General features: G+C 46.6%; 1 pseudogene; it reads left to right on the forward strand.

Moving 5' to 3' along the window:
* Positions 1–664: 664 nt before the first annotated feature.
* Positions 665–7085, forward strand: LOC101114920 (carbonyl reductase [NADPH] 1-like; annotated as a pseudogene).
* Positions 7086–10165: the final 3080 nt, after the last annotated feature.

Genomic DNA, 10165 nt, shown 5'->3' on the forward strand with positions numbered 1-10165 from the left:
CAGTGTTATGTGACAGTCTAGGAAGGAGGGGAGATAGTAAAGAACCAATACATGAAGATGTGTGGCTGAGTCCCTGTGCTGTCCACATGAAACTGTGGTGACAGCTGACAGCGTTGTCAATCAGCTATGAAGGTGTTAGTCGCCCAGTCCTGTCTAGCTCTTTGCAGTTCCATGGACAGCTGTCTGCAGTTCCATGGACTGTGGCCCACTGGGCTCCTCTGTCCATGGGATTTCCCAGGCAAGAATACTGGAGTCAGTTGCCATTTATTTCTCCAGGGGATCCTCCCAACCCAGGGATCAAACCTGGGTCTCCCCCCATTGCAGGCAGATTCTTTACTGTCCCAGCCACCAGGGAAGCCCTGTCCTCCAATATAAAATAAAAGTTTAAAGAAAAAGAGCGCTGGGTCCTCTTTTTGGCTCAGGATACAGCATGAGGGAAGATGTGGAGCCTGGAGTGGTGTTTAGTAACCTTATGGAACATTTGATCCCTCCTCAAGCAGGAGAAGAAGACAGGGCCTCCTCCTTCTCAACTAGTCACCTCACTGGATCCTAGGACACAGTTCTTTGCCTTCTGGACTGTGACGGGTGTCCACGTCCCACGCCGCGCCACCTTGTGGGTCTCCAGCCTTGTCAGCTCTACTCCAAAGGGCCCTGTTCACCAGGCATGTCCTCAACCTGCGGGGCGCTGGTCACCGGGGCCAACAAGGGCCTCATTTTGCCATTGTGTGTGACTTGTGTTGGCGGTTCCCCGGAGGGACATGGTGCTCACGGCGCGGGACAAGGCGTGGGGTCGGGTGGCCATGTAGCAGCTGCAGGCGGAGGGCCTGAGCCCCCGTTTCCACCAGCTGGACATCACTGACCTGCAGAGCATCCGCACCCTGTGCGACTTTCTGCACAAGGAGTACAGGGGCCTCAACGTGCTGGTCAACAACACAGCCATTGCCTTCAAGAGTAAGTGGGTGGGAGCTGGGGGGGCGGGTTACAGCCACTGTTGGGCGAGCCAGATGGGGCAGGGCAGGGCTACTGCCTGAACCTCCGCTGTGGGATCTAGAACCCCCTCCCTAGGGATGGAGCACAGGCCAGAGGTCACAGGGAGAGCAGGTCCTCCATGATTACAAGCTTTTCCAGCAAGAAGGCCTTGCAATAGCTTTGACCAGGGTAAAGGACAGTGCCCAGATTTTCGCAGTATTGATTTCACTGAACTTTGGTTGAGTTGGGTGAATTTTTAACTTCTGAAACCAATTTAAAATTGCAGAGTGGTACACAGGAGGTCATACGGGCTTCTTTCACTCAGCCTCCCCTGATGATGCCATCTTATGTAACTATACAGCATTATCAAACCACGAAACACCCATTGGTGCAATACCGTTCACTAACACCAAACATTACTAGATGAAAACAGAGTTCACGGACAAAGCACTGTGTCAAGTAAGCATTTTTACCTTATGGCTTGTGGTTATTCAGTTCAGTTCAGTTCAGTCGCTCAGTCGAGTCCGACTCTTTGCGACCCCATGAATCGCAGCACGCCAGGCCTCCCTGTCCATCACCGTCTCCCGGAGTTCACTCAGACTCACGTCCATCGAGTCAGTGATGCCATCCAGCCATCTCATCCTCGGTTGTCCCCTTCTCCTCCTGCCCCCAATCCCTCCCAGCATCAGAGTCTTTTCCAGTGAGTCAACACTTTGCATGAGGAGGCCAAAGTACTGGAGCTTCAGCTTTAGCATCATTCCTTCCAAAGAAATCCCAGGGTTGATCTCCTTCAGAATGGACTGTTTGGATCTCCTTGCAGTCCAAGGGACTCTCAAAAGTCTTCTCCAACACCACAGTTCAAAAGCATCAATTCTTCAGTGCTCAGCCTTCTTCACAGTCCAACTCTCACATCCATACATGACCACAGGAAAAACCATAGCCTTGACTAGACGGACCTTAGTCGGCAAAGTAATGTCTCTGCTTTTGAATATACTATCTAGGTTGGTCATAACTTTTCTTCCAAGGAGTAAGTGTCTTTTAATTTCATGGATGCAGTCACCATCTGCAGTGATTTTGGAGCCCCCAAAAATCAAGTCTGACATTGTTTCTACTGTTTTCCCATCTATTTCCCATGAAGTGATGGAACCAGATGCCACAATCTTCATTTTCTGAATGTTGAGCTTTAAGCCAACTTTTTTGCTCTCCTCTTTCACTTTCATCAAGAGGCTTTTTAGCTCTTCTTCACTTTCTTCCATAAGGGTGGTGTCAAGCCCTATTCTTTTTCTATCCTAAAAGTTGGTGATCCCATACCGATTGCAATTCAGGCAGAAGTGACCATGAAAACAAACATCCTTGGTACCCGAGATGTGTGCACAGAGCTCTTGCCTCTGATAAAAAGCCGAGGTTGAGTCCGATTGAGCTACATATTTTGCATGTGGCAATGTGTGTGTTTCCGTGATCCTCTCTCAGCTCCTCCCACCCTCTCCTTCCCCTACTGTATGCACAAGTCTGTTCTCTACGTCCACGTCTCCACTGCTGCCATGCAAATAGGCTCATCAGTACCACCTTTCTACTTTCCATACACCTGCCTTAATACACAATATTCATCTTTCCCTTTCTGACTTACTTCACTCTGTACAGTAGGCTCTAGGTTCAACCACCTTAGTGATATAACTTGATTCTCGCCTTGATCAACAGCTACTTGTACCTTCAGTTCAGTTCAGTCGCTCAGTCGTGTCTGACCCTTTGTGACCCCATGGACCACAGCCTGCCAGGCCTCCCTGTCCATCACCACCTCCCGAAGTTTACCCAAACCCATGTCCATTGAGTTGGTGATGCCAGCCAACCATCTCATCCTCTGGCATCCCCTTCACCTCTTGCCCTCAATCTTTCCCAGTATCAGGGTCTTTCCAAATGAATCAGCTCTTCGCATCAGGTGGCCAAAGTATTGGAGTTTCAGCTTCAGCATCAGTCCTTCCAATGAACACTCAGGACTGATCTCCTTTAGGATGGACTGGATGGATCTCCTTGCCCTACAAGGGATTCTCCAGAGTCTTCTCCAACACCACATTTCAAAAGCCTCAGTTCTTCAGCGCTCAGCTTTTTATTTAGCATAAAACTGTTTGTGCAGTCTATTTAGTATTGTTAAGAGAGAAAAAGAGGCAACACACAAAAAAATTATTTCAGTTTGAGACAAAGAACTCTTTGAATGGGAAATCACCAAACCAGAATTAGTGAGGATGGCCCGCCTGACAGGCACTCAGGAAGAGACTATTGTGGAGAAAAGGCTGAAGCAAAGTAAGGTAACTGTGGACTGTCTTCAGCTTCTAGCCCAGGTGGCTCTTTGTGACTCTCCATCCTTAGGTTCCCATTTTGTCACCTTGAGGCATTTTCAGTCTTCCTTTTTGGTTTGCTTACAGAGGCCACCAAGGAATTAGAGCCAGCTCAGCCTAATGACCTCTGCGTTTAACTCATTTACAGCATGGAAACTGGCTCATGGTTAGCTATGCCGAGTTCTTCATCCACTAGTTATTTTCCATCAGTAGTACACCCTGCAGAGACTTTACCTCCATCTCCCATCACACTTGAACATCTGTATCAGTATCTTCCTATGGCTCCTTTACATGTGAGAGTTGAATATTACCAGCAAGGCCAGTGATAACCCATATCACAGGACAGTAGGTAGAACATGTGACCTGAAAACTAACACTCAACTCTCTTGCACCTGGCAAGAGAAACACTGAGTGATTAACGATTGGTTCAATCCATCACCACGTCTTACAAAAATATCCCACAGACATCCCAGGGCTTCTCCTTGACTTTCAGTTCAGTCCACTTGCTCAGTTGTTTCCAACTCTTTGTGACCGCATGGACTGCAGCATCCCAGGCCTCCCTGTTCATCACCCACTCCCGGAGTTTACTCAAATTCATGTCCATTGAGTCAGTGAAGCCATCCAGTCATCTCATCCTCTGTTATCCCCTTCTCCCACCTTCAATCTTTCCCAGCATCAGGGTCTTTTCAGATAAGTCAGTTCTTCACATCAAAATATTGAAGTTTCAGGTTCAGCATCAGTACTTCCAATGAATATTCAGGACTGATTTCCTTTGGATGGACTGGTTGGATCTCCTTGCAGTCCAAGGGACTCTCAACAGTCTTCTCCAATGCCACAGTTTAAAAGCATCAATTCTTCGGCATTCAGCTTTCTTTATATTCCAACTCTTACATCCATGCTTGACTTTGGCAGGTCCTAAAGCAGGAGTGACCTTGACTGCAGGTTGCTTCACTCTATCAGGCATCTGGGATAAGTGAGCTAAAAGAGGATATCACCTCCTGCTCTCAGCATAATACTGATGTCTCTTATTGCATAACCCATTTAAACATCCTCAATTCCATTCTGCCTACTCCCCACATGTCATCAACTTTTACCCATACTTTCTCATCCTTCAGAGGGATGTTAAGTTCCGTCACTGCTCATGCTGACTGCCCTTATCAATACTCGCCTAACAAGTGCCTCCCCTTAGTCTACCCCCAGCACACAGGTCGGGTTACACAGGCCCAGACTGGCGGACTCTCTAAGCTGCTGACTAGACAATATAGCTGCAGTTGCTGTTTCTCCAAATTGGCCAGATAGGTGAAGACACAGTCCATCTCATTGGGCCATTTGGAATTTAAATTTATACTTTAAATTTATAGTTAACTTTCTTGCTTACCAGTTATCCCCTGACTTCCAGATCATAAATTGCAGCCGGGTCCCAGAACTACAGTATGGCCAGAAAAACGAAGGTTGAAATGAAGTAGGGAAAAGACTGTAGAGTCACCCTGGCATCCTCCACACCCCTTCTTCCCCACAGGAGAGAGGAATCTATCCGGGGGCTTCTTCCAAGGCTCCTATCATGCTGATTGTGGGCATAAGCTCACGAATGTCTGTAAGCCAATATTTGAGACAACCAGAGTTTCATTTCCTGTCCCAATTCTGTATCAAACCTCTACTCTGAGCATGAACGTGTGTTCCCTGGCCTGAGGAATATAGCTCATCAGTCCAAATCGTGCAGTGTCCTCTGCTCCAGTACCATAATACAACTTGGGCCCAAGGATCTACTGCTGGCTACACGGAGCCGTGCCCACAGACAGCATCTCACCTCATCGGGACATTTTCTACCTTCCCAGGGCTACTACCTGCAACTCACCTGCTCTGTGCCCATCGTTTGGCTCAAAGAATATGACTCATACCATGCAAAGACTTTTTCTCTCACCCTGTCAGATACAGCAGGAATGGGAGAGGCACGGATAAACAAGGATCCCATCTCTGCATTCCTGCAGCACCCCATTTGCACTCATCTCATGGGGCCAGGCCCCAGTTCGATTCCTGGGCTGGGAAGAGCCACTGGAGAAGGGATAGGCTACCCACTCCAATATTCTGGCCTGGAGAATTCCATGGACTGTATAGTCCATGGGGTTGCAAAGAGTCAGACACGACTGAGCGACTTTCACTTTCATGGGGCCAGGTAGCACTTCAAATAAGCACACCTGAAAACACTCAGTGGTTCCACTGCCTTCCAGTTTTGGAAGTGATTCTTCCGATGAGTCTTAAGTAGTTGTACTTTAATTCCTCCTAACTTCCAATCTGACACCCAGAGTATCATGTGACCGTCCCTTAAATAGTCTAGTTTCTGCTGCCCACCTCTGTCATCATACATCCAGGACTCGAGTCACCACTCCCGAGCTGATATATAAACCTGAACCCAGAGAAATGAGCATCAGTTCAGCCCTCTGAACTGAGTTAATTTCACCATCCTTCAACCTGATGCTCTCTGGTCAACTTGGAACTACCATCCACAAACCCATCAGCCCTTTGCTGGTCAACAGAGGCCTGGCATAGAGCCCTGCCCAAGTGACCTAAGGTCCTCAGCTGGTTCCAGAGGAGGCCTTGGAGAAAAAGATGCTGTCTGCTCCTGAGTGCAGTAAGGACTCCTCCAACCTTTGGAGCTCTTTCCTCGATATACCATTTTCATTTTCTTATGGAAATCTGGGCACTGCCCTCCCCTTTATACCATGTCTTTCTCTTTAGTTACCCTAGAATCATGGTTAGGGCAGGTTACAAGACTGCCTAATGCCCTTCACTCGTAGTGAAGTGAAAGTCACTCAGCTGTGTCCGACTCTTTGCAACCCCATGGACTATACAGTCCCTGGAATTCTCCAGACAAGAATACTGGAGTGGGTGGCCGTTCCCTTCTCCAGGGGATCTTCCCAACCCAGGGATCGAACCCAGGTCTCCCACACTGCAGGTGGATACTTCACTCACAGATACAGTCTTAATTCATCTCGTAGGAAACTGGTAACTGCCTCTCCAGGGGGAATCAAGTCCAACATCTCAGCAAATTGGGTATTCATTATTCTCATACATACCTTCCCAAGTAATGGTTTGTGTTGCATTTTAGGCAGAGTGGTGAACATGTCTAGTGGATGGGGCTTCAAAGCTCTTGAAAGCTGCAGCCCTGAACTGCAGCAGAAATTGAGAAGTGAGACCATCATGGAGGAGGAGCTGGTGGGGCTCATGAACAAGTTCTTGGAAGACACAAAGAATGGGGTGCACAGGAAGGAGGGCTGGCCGGATAATAATACATATGGAGTGGTGAAAATTGGCATCACAGCCCTGTCCAGAATCCAAGCCAGGAAACTGAGTGAGCAGAGAGGAGGAGACAAGATCCTCCTGAATGCCTGCTGCCCAGGGTGGGTGAGAACCGACATGGGGGGATCCAAAGCCCCCAAAAGCCTAGAAGAAGGAATAGAGACCCCCGTGTACTTGGCCCTTCTGCCCTCGGATGTCGAGGGGCCCCATGGACAGTTTGTCCATGAGAAAAAAGTTGCAAAATGGCAATTCATGCCTGAGTTCTACCCATAGGCCCCACTTGCTTACCTGTCCTGATTAGACTAAGAAAACACAGTGTTCAAAATATCTCCTCATTAAAAAAATCAAGCATGCCTACCTCTATGTAAATTTCAAAGCCACTTTGAAATGGCTACTGTTCTGTGAGATCTTTTGTGATTTCTTATGTGATCCCAGGGAATAAAAGAAGAATGGATGACAAATAATCAATAAACATAAATAGCTGAATACATGGTTCTTTATCAATGTCTGTTTGTTCCAACTGATTATATGCCGAACCAGCTCAGAAGTCTAATAGACCAAAATGTAGGTCAAGGAAAGTGAGAGTACTACTTGGGGAAAGAATTCTCATCAATAGGGCCAGATGGGAAATACTGTTAGTTTTCGGGTTCAAGTGGTCTCTGTGAGAACTGTTCACCTCCCCTCTTTTACCAAGAAAGTAGCCAGAGACAATATATAAGCCGACGAGCATGGCCACATTGGGTCTGCCAGCTTTAGCTGACCAGCCTCTAGGATGACATGGACCACACCATGAGGGCAAAACCTCTGCTCTGGTGCCTGTAAACACCAAACTCACTGGGAAAAAAACAATTTTATGTGTGAAATGTGAGGGGGTGCTGGTATGAAAGATAACATCCTACAAGAATCTGAGACAATGGGGAAATTGAGAATGGGTGGGCATGAGTGGGTATGAGAGATCACTGTCAAATCTCTTCAGGGTGAATGTGTCGTTTTTGTGGGGTGAGGTGTCAGGAGGTCTGCAACATTAGCATGGTTATGCAAAATACACGCAGAAGTGGAACACATAACTAGAGTAACATAACAGTTGAACCTAGTTGGGAGGACACCTGGTCGACCACTTTATCATGCTTTCAACTTTCTGTTTAAAATCTTTGAACTGAAACAGCCTGGTTCTGCCCTTTCCTGTGCAACTTTGAGCAAAATCCTACATCTACTGTATCTCGTATATTGTAAAATGAAGAGAACAGTCATAGGATTGCTGTAAATCGTCCATATATCTGTGATAGTGCTGAAAATACACTGGAGGTGCTAACTGTCCTATGTCATGAGTCCCTGTAAGAGGGGCACAGCTGCACCCAGGGCATTGATGAGAAGCTTCCTGCTGCCCAGAACTATGTCTGGCTCCCCAAGGCCCCAAAGACTGTCACAGAAGCTCCATGTGGTACAGATGCCCCTTCTGCCATGGTGACCTATCACTGTCCACCTCTCATTGTCAGCCCTGGGGAAGTAAAAAGTGACAGCCCCTGAAGGCAAAGGCAGGGCCCTTCCTGAAGTCAGGTTGACTTCACAGCTGTAGGCCTTCAACTACTCTGGTATTTTCCTCCCCCTGCACCCTGCACCATATGACAACAGAGGATCATCAGTGTCTAGATCGACGGTCAGCATCCCACCGGCCAGTCTGGAAATGGATAGTGGAATCACAATGATCATGCACCTAGTTCCAGATAAATAAAGCTCACGTGATAAACCAGTTGTTAACTGTGACCTAAGACAAATCAAAATGTATGCACTTTCAACAAACCTAAGGATATGTAACTTTTAAATACAGCATTCCAATTATGACCCTGCACAGTAAGAGGTTCATAAACAACCCTTCAATATGGGACACACTGAATTCCGGAGTTAGATAGCCTGCCCACACAGAAAGTCTAATCACAGGACCTATTGTCAAAAGCCAAGTTTCTATCAAGAGAGCAGGCAGACCTATGTCCTTAGAAGTAGTTTACTGTTGTTCAGTCACTCAGTCATGTCCAGCTCTTTGCGTCCCCATGGACTGCAGCACGCCAGGCTTCCCTGTCCTTCTCCACCTCCTAGAGCTTGCTCAGACTCATGTCCATTGAGTCAGTGATGCCATCCAACATTTCATCTTCTGTCGCCCCCTTCTCCTCTTGCCTTCAGTCTTCCCCAGCATCAGGGTCTGTTCCAATAAGTCAGCTCTTTGCATCAGGTGACCAAAGCATTGGAGCTACAGCTTCAACATCAGTCCTTCCAATGAATATTCAGTGTTGAATTCCTTTAAGATGGACCGGTTTGACCTCCTTGTTGTCCAAGGGACTCTTAAGAGTCTTCTACAACACCACAGTTTGAAGCAGTTACCCTAAGGAATTTCACTGCATCTTAGGAAGAAGCAACCATTCCAATTCTGAGGGTTTGATGGACCTGAAAAGGCAAAATGATAGGATACTAAAAGAGGAACTCCTCAGGTCATTAGGTGCCCAATATGCTACTGGAGATCAGTGGAGAAATAACTCCAGAAAGAATGAAGGGATGGAGCCAAAGCAAAAACAATACCAGTTGTGGATGTGACTGGTGATAGAAGCAAGGTCCGATGCTGTAAAGAGCAATATTGCATAAACCTGGAATGTCAGGTCCATGAATCAAGGCAAATTGGAAGTGGTCAAACAAGAGATGGCAAGGGCGAACATCGACATTCTAGGAATCAGCGAACTAAAATGGACTGGAATGGGTGAATTTAACTCAGATGACCATTATATCTACTACTGCGGGCAGGAATCCCTCAGAAGAAATGGAGTAGCCATCATGGTCAACAAAAGAGTCCAAATACAGTACTTGGATGCAATCTCAAAAATGACAGAATGATCTCTGTTCATCTCCAAGGTAAACCATTCAATATCACAGTTATCCAAGTCTATGCCCCAACCAGTAACGCTGAAGAAACTGAAGTTGAACAGTTTTATGAAGACCTATAAGACCTTTTAGAATTACACCCCAAAAAGATGTCCTTTTCATTATAGGGAACTGGAATGCAAAAGTAGGAAGTCAAGAAACACCTGGAATAACAGGCAAATTTGTCCATGGAATATGGAATGAAGCAGGGCAAAGACTAATAGAGTTTTCCCAAGAAAATGCACTGGTCATAGCAAACACCCTCTTCCAACAACACAAGAGAAGACTCTACACATGGACATCACCAGATGGTCAACACCGAAATCAGATGGATTATATTCTTTGCAGCCAAAGATGGAGAAGCTCTATACAGTCAACAAAAACAAGACCAGGAGCTGACTGTGGCTCAGATCATGAACTCCTTATTACCAAATTCAGACTCAAAATGAAGAACGTAGGGAAAACCACTAGATCATTCAGGTATGACCTAAATCAAATCCCTTATGATTATACAGTGGAAGTGAGAAATAGATTTAAGGGCCTAGATCTGATAGATAGAGTGCCTGATGAACAATGGAATGAGGTTCGTGACATTGTACAGGAGACAGGGATCAAGACCATCTCCATGGAAAAGAAATGCAAAAAGGCTAAATGGCTGT

The sequence above is a fragment of the Ovis aries genome, chromosome 1, assembly GCF_016772045.2.
Source record: "Ovis aries strain OAR_USU_Benz2616 breed Rambouillet chromosome 1, ARS-UI_Ramb_v3.0, whole genome shotgun sequence".
NCBI classification, from domain to species: domain Eukaryota; kingdom Metazoa; phylum Chordata; class Mammalia; order Artiodactyla; family Bovidae; genus Ovis; species Ovis aries.